The sequence below is a fragment of the Emys orbicularis genome, chromosome 2 (genome assembly GCF_028017835.1).
Source record: "Emys orbicularis isolate rEmyOrb1 chromosome 2, rEmyOrb1.hap1, whole genome shotgun sequence".
Taxonomy (NCBI): domain Eukaryota; kingdom Metazoa; phylum Chordata; order Testudines; family Emydidae; genus Emys; species Emys orbicularis.
This window is the reverse complement of record NC_088684.1, coordinates 270,475,124-270,489,716: the sequence shown is the minus strand read 5'-3', so window position 1 is coordinate 270,489,716 and position 14,593 is coordinate 270,475,124. Positions and strand designations below refer to the sequence as shown.

At 40.0% G+C, this 14,593-nt stretch overlaps 1 protein-coding gene and 1 long non-coding RNA gene across 10 annotated transcripts in view; one reads left to right on the top strand and one right to left on the bottom strand.

Annotated features, from left to right (window-relative positions):
* The window catches only part of PARD3 (par-3 family cell polarity regulator), a 658,895-nt gene that overhangs the window by 623,641 nt on the left and 20,661 nt on the right, over positions 1 to 14,593 (top strand). The gene's annotated exons all lie outside the window — the stretch shown is intronic.
* Positions 2,912 to 13,683, bottom strand: LOC135874254 (uncharacterized). Of its 2 annotated transcripts, XR_010561146.1 has the most exons (4): positions 13,433 to 13,683; positions 8,618 to 8,736; positions 5,494 to 5,578; positions 2,912 to 4,250 (listed from the first exon to the last, which is right to left on the bottom strand). It is a non-coding gene; the product is annotated as an uncharacterized LOC135874254 (long non-coding RNA). The 2 variants fall into 2 exon arrangements; XR_010561147.1 differs by lacking the exon at positions 8,618 to 8,736.

Below are 14,593 nucleotides of genomic sequence, written 5' to 3'. Positions count from 1 at the left end.
GTTCGATGCCACTAGTGGTAATAGAGGGGACACATTGCACACTGTACATCCCTTAAATGTATCAAGGAAGAAAAGTTTTGACTTCTGTTAATTGTTTCTTGAAAGCTTAATTGTGATTAAGAGCAGCTTTAATTGGAACAGGGAAAGAAATTATGACCTTTAAAACACATACTGCAAATAGCAGCTCTGCATTTGCTATGAGTTGCACCATAAAGGAAAAGACTAAAAGCTGCCTTTTAAATATATATATAAATATAGATATATTATTGCATTGGTAGTTCTGTATGGAGTCACATGTAGGTTAATGGAACAGAAGCTGAGATTGCTCTGGACTTTGATTAATATTTAATTCATTCTTGGTAGAAGCCTCTGATTTTAAATTAAACTGGGTACTAATAAAAGAACCAATTCACCAGAGAGGTCACATAAATTTGACCTGCCATTATGAGGATTTAAATGAAACTGGCCCAAGTTTTGTTTTCTGCTTATTTTATATATGCTGTACATCAAGCGCAAGTAATTTACTAGGGATGATAGAGCTGGGGAAAATGTCGCCTGAATTTGGCGGTAGTAATCGAGCCATAGCTGTCATATAATACATGCCATTTGGTTTCTTTAAAATAAATAGGATAGCCTAGTGAGTTGTATTGTTCTCTCAGTACACACCTTTAACTCATAATAACAAGGAAAGGGAATTACCTGTATGCGTCAAGGGTAGAATATAGTCCTATATTTGTAATCAGTTAAATAGACATGTCTTAGTGCTTAGTTGGATAGACTGCTGATGATTTGGAATTGGGAAGGGGATACTATATAAGGAGTATGGATCAAGGTTACTTTTATTTGTAGTTATTGTTTAAAATGAGAATTTTACGATTATTTTATTTTCTATCTTAAAAATTAAGGACCTTGTTCTCCTTCCCTTTGCATCCATGTGCAGAATCCCCAGTGCCTACAGAAGTGGGAAGGTCTCCTGCTGTCACACGTTCCGTTCTTTTCTCCCCAGACTGTGGGAGCACCTCCAGTTAGGCTCTGTAGGATTCCAGCCCTGTGGACTTTGAGGGGCTGATGCCTGGGGAGCTAGTTGGGCTTCTGGAGTCTCTCACTCCAAAGCCCACCTTGGAAAGCAGTGTAAGAGCTGTTCAGTCCAATACTATATAGACTCATGAAGTCTCTCCTTCTGTACCATGGAACCACCTACGGGTAACTTCAGACAGTGGAGCCCCTGGGAACAGAGGTCCTGCAAAGGCCGTGTTCTCCAAGGGACCAGGGAATCTGAAGGGGCTGGATAGTAAAGGGGGAGGTAAAGGGTAGTTTATGGATCCCCAGTGTTTCTGGGTTAAGTGACCATAAACCCTGGCTTTTTCCCTGAGAAGCAAACCAGTCCTAATGGAAAAATTCAAAGGAAAGGGGGGTCACTCAGTGCCAATCAGGATCAAGCGCACAATTTTTCATAAAATGGAGCCAGTTCCACAGCATGGCCTTACAATAACTACAGGCTCTAGGATGAAATCCTTCATCTTGGCCTTGTGCATCAAGACAAAGTAATTTATGTTTCAGATCCCTGAGATCTGTTGGTTAATAGTCTGCACATTTCCACTGGGGGCAGCCCCTTCTTGACAGAAGAAACCAGAGGAAACTCCATAAGAGTCTGATGAAGTGGGTATTCACCCACGAAAGCTTATGCTCCAATACATCTGTTAGTCTATAAGGTGCCACAGGACTCTTTGTTGCTTTTCACAGATCCAGACTAACACTGCTACCCCTCTGATACATAAGAGTATACTGGCTCCTGTATATGTATTGGTATGTTGGGGTACAATTTGGTCCTCTGTTATTTATTTAATAACTATACTGCCTCTTGTGGTGTAGATTCTTTTTTCCTCCCACAGGTAGTTTCATAATATATTTATAAAGACTGCCTTAGCTGTCTTTTAGGAATTATAAAATGCTTCCAAGAACTGTTTGAATAATTCCAAGTTCTTCTCATCTGTGTTACTGTCAGCCACAAAGCTCCTGAGAACACTTCATAATTCCAAAACAAGAGAGGTAGTAAAAGTCTCTTAAACATATGAATATTGGTGGTAGCGAAAATATGATATTTTGGAGTTTTTTCTTTTCATAGAAACAACTTTACTGGATGGATCAAATGTGTAGACTATCCTTTTCCCAAGGCCAGTACATTAAGTAACATTGATCTTTATTCATGAAATGGGATCAGACGATTGTCTCAAATAAACCTTTCTGGACTCTCTAAAATAAGATAAAACAGGAAATTTCTACTAAATATGACGACTTCGGGAGGATGGGGGGAAAGGGGGAAAATTCTATAATCTGTTTGATCAGATTTAAGCACAAGAAGAGTTCTATGCAGTAATGTTAAAAATTAGAGATTTTATCAGTGAGCATTTGTAAATAGGATGTGGACTATACTACAGAGTAAATATACTTTTTAATACATTAAATGCGCTGGGTTCTGAAAAGCTGCTGTTTGATTTTCTATAAGAAAATTCAAGAACTAGAAAATAATTAAAATAAGTTGTTGAGTGATATAGCTCTAAATGGTTAAACATGGTATAATATGTAATTTCCTAATAGTCCAGATAAAGCTGTTAGCTGTAGTGCACCCATTCCAGAATCAATCTCTTTAATTTTGTGTTTATCACAGGAGAACATAAGCTCACAATTTATACTTTAACACTGGCTTCTATAGTGGATATACCCTGATTTACACCAGCTGATGGTCTGGCCAAGTATTGAATTTTATAGAACTGCACTTGTACTGTGGATACTATTTTTCATTCAGAATAACATGTCTAATAGTTTCCATTTTAGGGAAGATGATGAATCATCAATAGGTATAATTTTTTAAAATATTCAGAAAATAATTTCTGTTCAGTATACATGGAAACAAAAACTCATCTTTTTAATGCTATTCAGAAGAAACTTTCTGGTTAGTACACATAGAAGCATGAAGCATGCAGTTTAGACATTCTGAAAACAACTGATTTGCAAGGATATTTTTGCTGTTGGAGCTCCTGTGTGAATTTCTGAAATGGGAGAATAAATCCAGACACATTTTTACCAAACTCTCGAACAAAAGACATTTTGCCTTCTCTTAGGAGCAGATCGTCATATGGAGTGAATTGTCATAGACCCATTGACAGAGCTATGACACTTGATACCAGCTGAAGATCAGCCCCATACAGAGCCAATTCCTTACTGTATTTTGAATATGCAAGTTTCAACAGCAGCAGCAACAAAACCCAACAACAACTATGCAGAACATTTTCATAACTTTGTTAGTAATTGTCCTATTTTACCACCCATTTTAATGGGCTGAAAATCCTCCTTACAAAGGATATCAAAATAAAATAATATCATGCAAATCCAATAGAGACAATATTATGGTGACAATGACGTGATATTTTTTTAACATGATGTCAAAACACAATGTCACCCTGAATCCATGGAGACACTATTATGATGTCAAAATGAAACATTATCAACACAAATTGATGAAGACTATAAGAAAGGCAAAATGAAATGATATTAGTGCAAGCCTATAAGATTATAATGTCAACATCATGGTAAGGGCATTTGACACATTAAGTGGTATTATTTATTATACATTTTTCATTTCTGTTCGTAGCAAAAATCCTGCAATTTAATAGCATTTGTTGAAATACCATTAAAGTTGAAAAACAAATGAACAAAGCTAAAGAGGTTTTAACTACAGAACAGCTGAGTTGCTAAGTTTCGCATATAGTAGATGTAGTTGTACTATATTATATGGTTTTTCTGTAAGTGAGTATCATATGTTATATGGCGTAGTCTGTAAAAGAACCACTTACGATTTAATAATTAAAATAAATTAGTACTTTTTATATAGCACCTACTTTGAATCGCAAAGCACCTTATAAAGGTGGGCATTACTTCTTTTGCAGGTGAGTAGACTGAAGCATGAAGAGTATCAGTGACTTGGCCAAGAGGAGTGGTAGGGACAAATCTTGACTTGTAAATCTGCCTCCTGCTGTGTTGCTCAAGTGTTAGACAATGCTGCCACTCTCTTCAGGTAGCTATCCTCACCAAGCACCATTACAAAACCTCAGGCTTTGTTTCCTGTTGAAAAAGGAAAACCCCTTCGCTTTTCCATAGCTTCCTCCAGGCTAGACATCTTGGTGCCAGCTTTACCTCATGTCTTAGTAACTCAGGTTGTCCTGGATCATTCTTATTCCTGCTGTGGTCTGCTGTGATAAGAGGAATATGTGTACATTGAAGTATCTGAAGTCCGTTTCTTGTTAGAAACTTAAAGAAAAGTAACATAACGCAAAAATAAAGTAGATTTGTAACCGTTTCTAATCCAGTTTTCTTAAACATGCCAAAATCACCAATTCTCCTTCAGGACTGTGTCCTTCACTGTACATGCCAAATAGGAATTTAAAAAGAAAAGTAACATTTAAGGTATCCAAACACAGAAATAATTTGCAGTCATCTTAACTGGCAAAACATGCTTTTCAGCTCAAAAAAGAAACTAGACGAATTAATTCTATTGAAGGTAACCCTTTTGACTGTAACATTTATGACAATTTGTAGTTGTAAATTATATGAGGCAAAAGTGGTTATAATAAAGGATAAAAAAAAGTAAAGGAAAAGTGTCACAGTTTCAGGGAAACTGCACCTGTATGCATAGGTGCCGAATTCCCCACTTTCCCATGGGTGCTCGACCGCCCCCCGCCCCACTCCGTCCCCCAGCCCTGCCCCCACTCCTGCCCCCAGGCCTTCCATAAGGCCCCGCCTCTTCCCATCCCTTCCCTACCACCATTTCAACCCCTTCCCCAAAGTCTCCGCCCCCTCCCTGCCCCTATTCCACCCCTTCCCCAAATCCCCGGCCCCACCTCCTCCCCTGAGTGTGCCACATTCCTGCTCCTCCCACCCCCCTCCCGGAGCATGCTAACGCTGCCAAACAGCTGTTTGGCGATGGCCAGGCGGGAAGCTCTGGGAAGTAGGCGGAGGAGCGGGGATGCGGCACACTCAGGGTGGAAAGAGGAGGTGGGGCGGGGGGTGAGGGGAGCTTGGCTGCTGGTGGATGCAGAGCACCCACTAATTTTTCCCCGTGGGTGCTCCAGCCCCGGAGCACCCATGGAGTCGGCGCCTATGCCTGTATTCCCCCTTTATGATCCCTCAAGGGTACCCCTCTAGCCTCCAAGCTCCCAGCTGTCATCTCCCTTGGGAACATTTCACTCCCTCCTGACAGGAGCTTCTTTAAAGCTGCACAGTTCCCTGCCTACATTGTGATATCCCCAGCAAGACAGAGTGCCTAAAATGCAGGCTCTGTGCTTTGCTCTCTCTCTAGAAGCTATGACCAGTGTATTACCCACAGTTGTAAGTTACCACACAGCTCTTTCTAAGCACGCACATTTATTCTTAAGGTGAAAGCATAACAGAGAAAATAATGAAAACAACATTTCTATATGCCTGCTAATAGCTTACCAGAGGTCACTCATCAGTTGTAGGGGGCTCAGTAGGCCAAAGTCTGAGTTGGGACCCTCGTTGGACTGGAAATCCTATCTGTTTGCTGGATCAGAAAGAAGGCCCTGAGTCAGTTTAAACTCAAGCTATTCATTAGGGCTGTCGATTAATCACAGTTAACACACGTGATTAACTCAAAAAAATTAATCGTAGTTTTAATCGCACTGTTAAATAATAGAATACCAATTTAAATTTATTAAATATTTGTGGATGTTTTTCTACATTTTCAAATATATCAATTTCAGTTACAACACAGAATAAAACGTGTACAGTGCTCACTTTATATTATTATTTTTATTACAAATATTTGCACTGTAAAAATGATAAACAAAAGAAATAGTATTTTTCAATTCACCTCATACAAGTACCGTAATGCAATCTCTTTAGCGTGAAAGCGCAACTTACAAATGTAGATTTTTCTTTGTTACATAACTGCACTCCAAACCCCTCAATCCCAGCCTGGAGCAACCTCCAAACCCCTCATCCCCAGCCCCACCCCAGAGCACACACCCCCCAGCTGGAGCCTGGACCCCATCCCGCACCCCAACCCCCTGTCCCAGCCCTGATCCCCCTTCTGCTCTCTGAACCCATCGGTCCCAGCCCAGAGCATTCTCCTACACCCCAAACTCCTCATCCCCAGCCCCACCCCATAGCCCGCACCCCCAGCTGGAGTCCTCATCCCCCTGCACCCCATTTCCCCGTCCCAGCCCGGAGCCCCCTCCCGCACCCTGAACTCCTCATTTCTGGCCCCACCCTGGAGCCCCTCCCACACCCCAACCCCAATTTTGTGAGCATTCATGGTCCGCCATACAATTTTCATTCCCAGATGTGGCCCTCGGGCCAAAAAGTTTGCCCACCCCTGCTTTAGAGCCTACAAGTCCACTCAGTGCTACTTCTTGTTCAGCCAATCGCTAAGACAAACAAGATTGTTTACATTTACAGGAGATAATGCTGCCTGCTTCTTATTTACAATGTCACTTGAAAGTGAGAACAGGTGTTCGCGTGGCACTTTTGTAGTCGGCATTGCAAGGTATTTACATGCCAGATATGCTAAACATTCGTATGTCCCTTCGTGTTTCGGCCACCATTCCAGAAGACATGCTTCCATGCTGATGACACTCGTTAAAAAAAAATGCTTTAATTAAATTTTGACTGAGCTCCTTGGGGGAGAACAGTATGTCTCCTACTCTGTTTTACCCACATTCTGCCATATATTTCATGTTATAGCAGTCTTGGATGATGACCCAGCACATGTTGTTCGTTTTAAGAACATTTTCACTGCAGATTTGACAAAGCAAAGAAGGTATCAATCTGCGATTGCTAAAGGTAGGTGCAGCACTCAACCCAAGGTTTAAGAATCTGAAGTGCCTTCCAAAATCTGAGATGTGTGCAACATGCTTTCAGAAGTCTTAAAAGAGCAACACTACAATGCGGAAACTACAGAACCCGAACCACCAAAAAAGAAAATCAACCTTCTGCTGGTGGCATCTGGTGAACATGATGATGAAAATGAACATGCGTCATTCTGCACTTCTTTGGATCGTTGTCGAGCAGAACCCGTCAGCAGCATGGACGCATGTCCTCTGGAATGATGGTTGAAGCATGAAGGGACATATGAATCTTCAGTGCATCTGGCACGTAAATATCTTGCGACACTGGCTACAACAATGCCATGCGAATGCTTGTTCTCGCTTTCAGGTGACATTGTAAACCAGAAGTGGGCAGCATTATCTCCCACAAATGTAAACAAACATGTTGGTCTCAGTGACAGGCTGAACAAGAAGTAGGAGTGAATGGACTTGTAGGCTCTAAAGTTTTACATTGTTTTATTTTTGAATGCAGTTATTTTTTGTACATAATTCTACATTTGTAAATTCAACTTTCATGATAAAGACATTATATTACAGTACTTATATGAGGTGAATTGAAAAATACTATTTTTTTTGCAGCACAAATATTTGTGATCAGAAATAAATATAAAATGAGCCCTGTACTCTTTGTGTTCTGTGTTGTAATTGAAATTAATATATTTGAAAATGTAGAAAAATCCAAAAATATTTCAATAAATGGTATTCTATTATTATTTAACAGTGTGATTAATCGTAATCACGATTAATTTTTTTAATCGCTTGCTAGCCCTACTATTTATCCAAAAGTCCTTTCTTTGTCTATTGGCCTCTGGAGAATCCAATTTGAACTCATGTATCGGGGTGGCCAACCTGAGCCTAGAGAAGGAGCTAGAATTTACCAATGTACATTGCCAAAGAGCCACAGTAATACGTCAGCAGCCCCCCATCAGTTTCCCCCATCCTGCTCCCAGCTCCCCCACCCACCGGCAGCCCCACCGATCAGTGCCTCCCCCTCCCTCCCCGCACCTCCCGATCAGCTGTTTTGTGGCGTGCAGGAGGCTATGGGGGTGGAGTGGGGAGGAGCGAGGGCACTGCAGGCTCAGGGGAGGGGGCGGGAAGGGTGGAGTGGGGGCAGGGCCTGTGGCAGAGCCAGGGGTTGAGCAGTGAGCACCCCCCGGCACATTGGAAAGTTGGCGCCTGTAGCTCCAGCCCCAGAGTCGGTGCCTATACAAGGAGCCACATATTCACTTCTGAAGAGCCGCATGTGGCTCCGGAGCCACAGGTTGGCCACCCCTGTTGTATTTACAAGACTCTGATGTTAATTCTCTGGAGGTGTTGCAACTTGAGTGAATTTGCCTAATCATCCCCCACTGTTCTTGATTCCTGTATGGACTTCCCCATGGAAGTCCATACAGTTCTAGGCCCACAAATGATACATAAACTGAATACAGTAAGTTCTCCTAAAGATATTGCAGGAACCTACCATATCAGTCACAAAAAGTATTTTAGTAAATATGTTACAGGCCCAATGTGATTTTATGCAGAAATAAAGGTGTTTTGATTAAAAAGTTGGTTTAAGATTTTTAAGAAGTCTTCATATGCAAATATTTATATATTTTAACCTTAATTAGTTATTCTTCTAATCGGTATTCAAAACAAGGAGGTTAATTTCATAAGAAAGCAACATCCATAGGAAATGCATTTAGGCACAAATTCAATACAGTAATCAGACTTACCTTTGATTTCCATTTTTTTTCCTGGTTGATTCAAATGGAGTACTGCTGGTTTCATGAGATAGCTGGTGAAAGTTTTCGAGATAGTCCCAACCAAAGCCTTGATAGCAAATGTCCCCAGACTTTAGAAAAATGTAGGTATGATCATGAATCTTAACTCGGGCTCCCTTCTGATACTGCACCCTCTGAAGTTTATGCCAACACTACCCCGGATTTTAGTGGGAGTGGGATCAATACCCATAATGGCAACTGGATCTGAGTGCTCCTGAAGTTTGGATTGGCCTCTGAAATGCTTGGGCCCATGTCAGTTTTTTAAAATGGACTGTTTCCCATCTGGTATATGGAAATTAATCTGTCATTAGTGAGAAAGGGAGAAGGTAAAAACCATGAAAATATTAGTTTGGGATTTATATGTAAATATCCCACAGTTAAAGAATTAAAATAATTGTACTGGAATTTGATTATAGAGTGGTAAGGAGGTGGGGGACCATCTCTAATATGACCATGTGAACACTGTGCAATGTTGTATCATCACTTAAACTGTTCAGGTCTTTCAATTAAATTTGTATTGCTATATTACTTTACTAATTAATAGATTCCAAGGTAAAAAGGGACCACTATGATCATCTAGTCTGACCTCCTGTATAACACAGGTCATAGGACTTCCTGAAAATAATTCCTAGAGCATATCTTTTAGAAAAACATCCAATCTTGATTTTTAAAATTGCCAGTGATGGAGAATCCACAATGACCTTTGGCAAATTGTTCCAATGGTCAATTACTCTCACTGTTAAAAATGTATGCCTTATTTCCAGTATGAATTTGTCTAGCTTCAACTTCCAGCCAGTGATATGGTCCTTGACATTGTGGTTTTATTACTTTTCTTTTTTTAAACAAAGATTTCATTTTTACTGAAAGCAAATGTGCATTACAGTCTAGAGAAAATGCTATTTGTTTTTCATACACACAACACCAAGATATAGAATTTTTTATGGATCATTTCAGTGGTTAAGAGAAAAAACAATCTAAAAATGCTTTTCCATTCTCTAATATAATTTCTAGCAGTTCGCTAAGCATGACATAGAACCCCTCATGACCTTTTAAAGAAAATAAGCTTGTTGATGTTAAAAGAGAACTAAAGGGTGCAGTTCAGATATGTAAATAAAAGTATGCACTAAAATTTTGTGTTGAAATTTGCTGATGACTTTAAAATCAATTGTATAATGAGAATCATTTGCTCTGTGAACATAATTTATTTGTAAGTATTTAGGCCCCCATCCTGCAAAGACTTAGGCCTGGTCTACATTAACAGTTGTACTACTATTGCTATGTCAGGCTACGTCTTCACTGAGGGGGAGGGGGAGGTCGATTTAAGATACGCAAATTCAGCTACGCAAATAGCGTAGCTGAATTCGATGTATCCGAGCCGACTTATCCCGCTGTGAGGACAGTGGCAAATCGACCTCAGCGGCTCCCCCGTCGATGGCGCTTACTCCTACCTGCGCTGGTGGAGTACAAGCGTTGATTCGGGGATCGATTGTCGCGTCCCGATGAGATGCGATAATTCGATCCCCGAGAGATCGATTTCTACCCGCCGATTCAGGCGGATAGTGAAGACGTAGCCTCAGTTAATGGTGTGATTTTTTTTACCTACATAGCTATGCCAGTATAAGACCTACTGTGGACGCAGTTAGACTAGTGGGTCAACCGGCATCAACTATAGTGGTATAAGCATAGTTACACTGGAATTACTATGTCCAGCTAGGAGTGTTTCATCAGTTAAATATACCGGTATAACTAAAACAGCAAAACCCTCCTAGAGGAGACAAGGCCTTCCACACAGCATTCTATGGGGATTAATCATATGTGCAGTTACCTGCATGAGACTTTGCAGGACTAGATCCATCATCAAAAATATATTGATTTCAATGTTGGTGTAGGAAAATATTTTGAAGTTCACAGACTGCCTCTCACCCCTTCTCTAGCATATTTTTTATGCTTCAACTGTGGTCAAGAAGACTAATCTCTCCTATGCCTCATCCACTGATCTCCTGTATTTTACACCATCGAGGGATTTGTTGATTCTTATTATGGGTTCATCTACCTCCTCCTTAATATTTTGAAAAGGCCTTCCCCGAGTCAAATGATTTACATTCTCTTTTCTATTAGTTTTTTTAAAATAGTAAATCATAATAGTATGTTAAAAAATTAAAAATAAACAAGTGGTTTTTTTACTCTTGCATTTTAAACAAAATTATCTATGGCCATGACTGCACCAGGTTTTACAGTAGTTTGTGGTTTGAAATTGTCTTGGATTGTTTCTGTACAACCTCACAGCTCTAAAGTAAGGATTAGACTTCGAAATAGCCCAGTAGCTTAATATCTGAGTTCACATGTTTATTGCAGGCTTCTAAAATATTCGCTCTTCTTTTTAGTCAAAGAATTCCCCTGAAATGCAAAACAGAATTTCTGTCTCCCACATGTGAGCTCTGACAGGCTAATAAGGAAGAAAGATGGTCGCAATAAAAGGGGTCTTGGGTGCATTCCTCAGATTTCACTGGTTGTAAAATGATGGCCGGGCTACAAAATGACCACATAGGGTTTGGAAGTGAAATCTAGTCTTGAGAGTTTGAAGAGTCTGCTGTAGTGAAGTGACCTCCCTATCAGCCATAAAATATCCAGAGGACTAGAATTATCACATCAAAAGCAAGTGCCATATTAACAGCTTTGGAGACCAACATTTTAACCCAGAGAATAGAGCTGTGTATTTTTAATTTGTGATGATTTACTACATTGAAATTGGTGTGAAATGGACAACAAATCACAGTGTCAAAATCTGGAAATGAATTTTATCAGCTGAAGGAAGTTGTGTCTTTGGGGATTTGCATAACTTTCTCATAATACTTTTCATATTAGAGATGATGCTTAAAACTGAAAGAAAACTGGAAAAGCCATCAAACTTCCTAAGTAGCTGATTTCACACATACACACTGACATATATCCTAGTTTCTATAGCCTTGTTTTGGTGGGAATTAATATGCCATTGTGTGTGTGTGTGTATATATATATATGACCGGGGTAAAATGCAAAGAGATCTTGCTTGTCATATTAAGCTGCTCCCTGAGTTTAGCTACATTTTAAAAAGTACAAACATTAAAGGAGATATCATTCTCTGTATTCACTTTGCAAAGATGAAATGGCAGAAAGGGGCTTTTGTAACTCTGTACATGATAGAAATAAGCTAAGATTGAAAAAGATCTGTAAAAGAAAATTTAGTTGGGAGGTATACCCTTCAACATGCAAGAAGCTGTCCCTGTTAGAAACTAACTTTGCATACATAATTAATTTGAGCAACACATTCAGTCTCTACAGCTACAAGAGAAATTGAATTCAGGTGTTTGCTGAACATATGGGGGATTTACTGTGAATTTATGACCTGTGGTTTGAGTGTAAAACCCCAAGATACTAGCTGATAAAAGTTAATGAAGCTTGTGCAGAGAAGCTATTTTTATTTGCATTTTAGTAATTGATACATTTTCTTCTTTAAACACCTTCCGCCTTGCCCCATTTCTCATAAATTCTTTGGAACTTGAGGAAAACAGGAGCAATAAAAGACCCACCTTCCTAAGTTCCCTTCCATAGTACCTTTACAACTGTTGGTATTTAAACCAGTTTGTGACATACTCATCTGACCCTATTATAACACACACTGTTGAGCTGTGACCACACAGTTACTCCTTTATACAATGCAACCCTATGTTAGCCCCATTTGCACATCCAGAACTATGCTGCCTAGCCATGTAAGTGCACTCTGGGAAAATCTGTGCCTATATTTCATAATGCCTCTGAAAGTGAGAGTGTGGAGAACACGCACACAAAATGGCACCAGTAGCATGTGGGACTATGCATTCTGGATGCCTACAGCACCGACAGCTAGACAGAAGAAGGGCTGACCAAACTGGTAACGCAGGCATGCTTAGGGTGTTCCAGCTAGATTGATGGAAGACAGAAGGATTATTAACTATCTAGCCACCAAGTATTAACCATATTGGGTCTGGATACATCCATCCATGTCACTAGCTGTTTATAAACTCACTTAGAACTTGTAGAGTAGTGGACTGCATGGTCTAGTGTAGCATTAACCTTAAAGTTAAATCCAGGGATATTTTTCATGCCATTTTACCATATGTCCACATCTTTTTTTGCAACAACGTGACAGTTGCTGTTTAGTCACCTGTTTGAGTGATTTGAGACAAGCCCATCTGCTTTGAATGAGCACGGCGGGGGAAAAGGTATTCTAATTCCATTAAATTTAGCGGAAGCTTTTATAGTGGATTAACACTGCCCTAGCACTGTTCCTCTATTTTATCCTGCCCTAGCAATGAAGACAGGTCCAATTTAATACACACTCAGCTAGTTCTGAACTTTGGCAAGCATATATTCTGCAGGCTAATGCATTGCCCCAAGAGTGATAACATCATTAATAACCAATGAGGCAACCTTTTAAAATTCCTGGGAACACATTTTCTACTTGCTTCTACCTGTGGATAGAGGGATATCCAACTCTTGATTTTTAAAGTAACATAAGAAAGTTTAAATGATGTGAATATTCTGTCTAAACTTAAGGAAATGTAATTAGTACAACAAGTAGGCAATGTTCGCTCACTAGCTTGCCGTGATTGAGAACCCAGTTATTACATTTGTGTTTTATAACTGCAATCAAGAGATCTAAGCAGCTAGCTAGATCATGGAATACCAGGCAGCTCCAATCCATGTTAAAAAATGTCAAGGTGTAGGAAACATTGTTCATTTACTAACCTTTTGGTTATTCTAGCCGGGTTGGTACTGTGGTGTTAGGACCCTTTTTCCTCCTTTTTCAGGCCAATGAATTTTTCCAAAGCTTTAGTCATCCCTGTTCAGAAGCTTGTTTATATCCACTTTATCACACTGACAATCTGTCTGTTTTGAAAGGATTACAACTCTGTACATCAATGCATGACATCACGGTGAGACATTGCTTAATGATCTGAGACTCCTATGGTCATTGCTGTGGCTGCTTGTTACTGAAAATATGTGACAGGTCTGGTCTATGAGCTTTCCTTACAGTTGCTTTTTTTTGCCCACGCGGGTGACTGTTTTAAGTAGCATTCGTGAAATAGCCATCTGTTAAATGTACTATCTGTAGGCAGAAGATAACTAAGGTCCACATGCAGAACTGGTGTAAATAGGCCCAACTCCATTGCAGCAAATGGAATTGTGCTGGCTTACACCAGGGCTGAGTTTGGCCCTGAAAACTTTCCTCTTGATTTTGTTCAAGAACTGTTAGTAATTGGAGCAAGAGGAAATGTAATTTGTCTTCACAAAAAACTGGGTTCTCACAAGTACCTGATCCTGGGAGGTGCTGATTGTCTTCTGCGAAGTTGCGGGCACCCTCCCTTGAAGTAAATTGCAGCTGAGTTAAAGGTTTGTAACAAAAGCACAAACTAGGCAATAGCTGGTTTACTATACAAAGCTGAAACTCAGTCCAGCTTGATTTATACCAAATTTAAAATAAACCAAGGCTAAGTTTCAAGTTAAACTCCTTCCTCCCCATAGATAATTCTGGACAGTTTGGATTGAGTTGGCTTTTAAATTTTGGGTTCACGTGAATGCAAAACACAAACAAAAATGTAATATAGTGCTTATAAGTAAGCCTGGCTATTACCCATCCCCAACCAGTACTGGTTCTGTACAAGTCCCCTCCAGCAGAGGAGAATTTTAAGCAGCCTGGAACAAAGCCTCTCTCCTAGTGCACTTTATGTGGCTAAAGTCCTGCATCCAAGTGACATACTTACCAAGTCAAAACTGGTATTGTCATAGACTGAGAACTTGCTAGGTTATTTATTATTCATTAAGTGCTCTACAAGACTAACATAAAGACAGTCCTTGCCCCAAGGAGCTTGAGGTCTAAAAGGCAGCCATAGATTAGACAACACACAC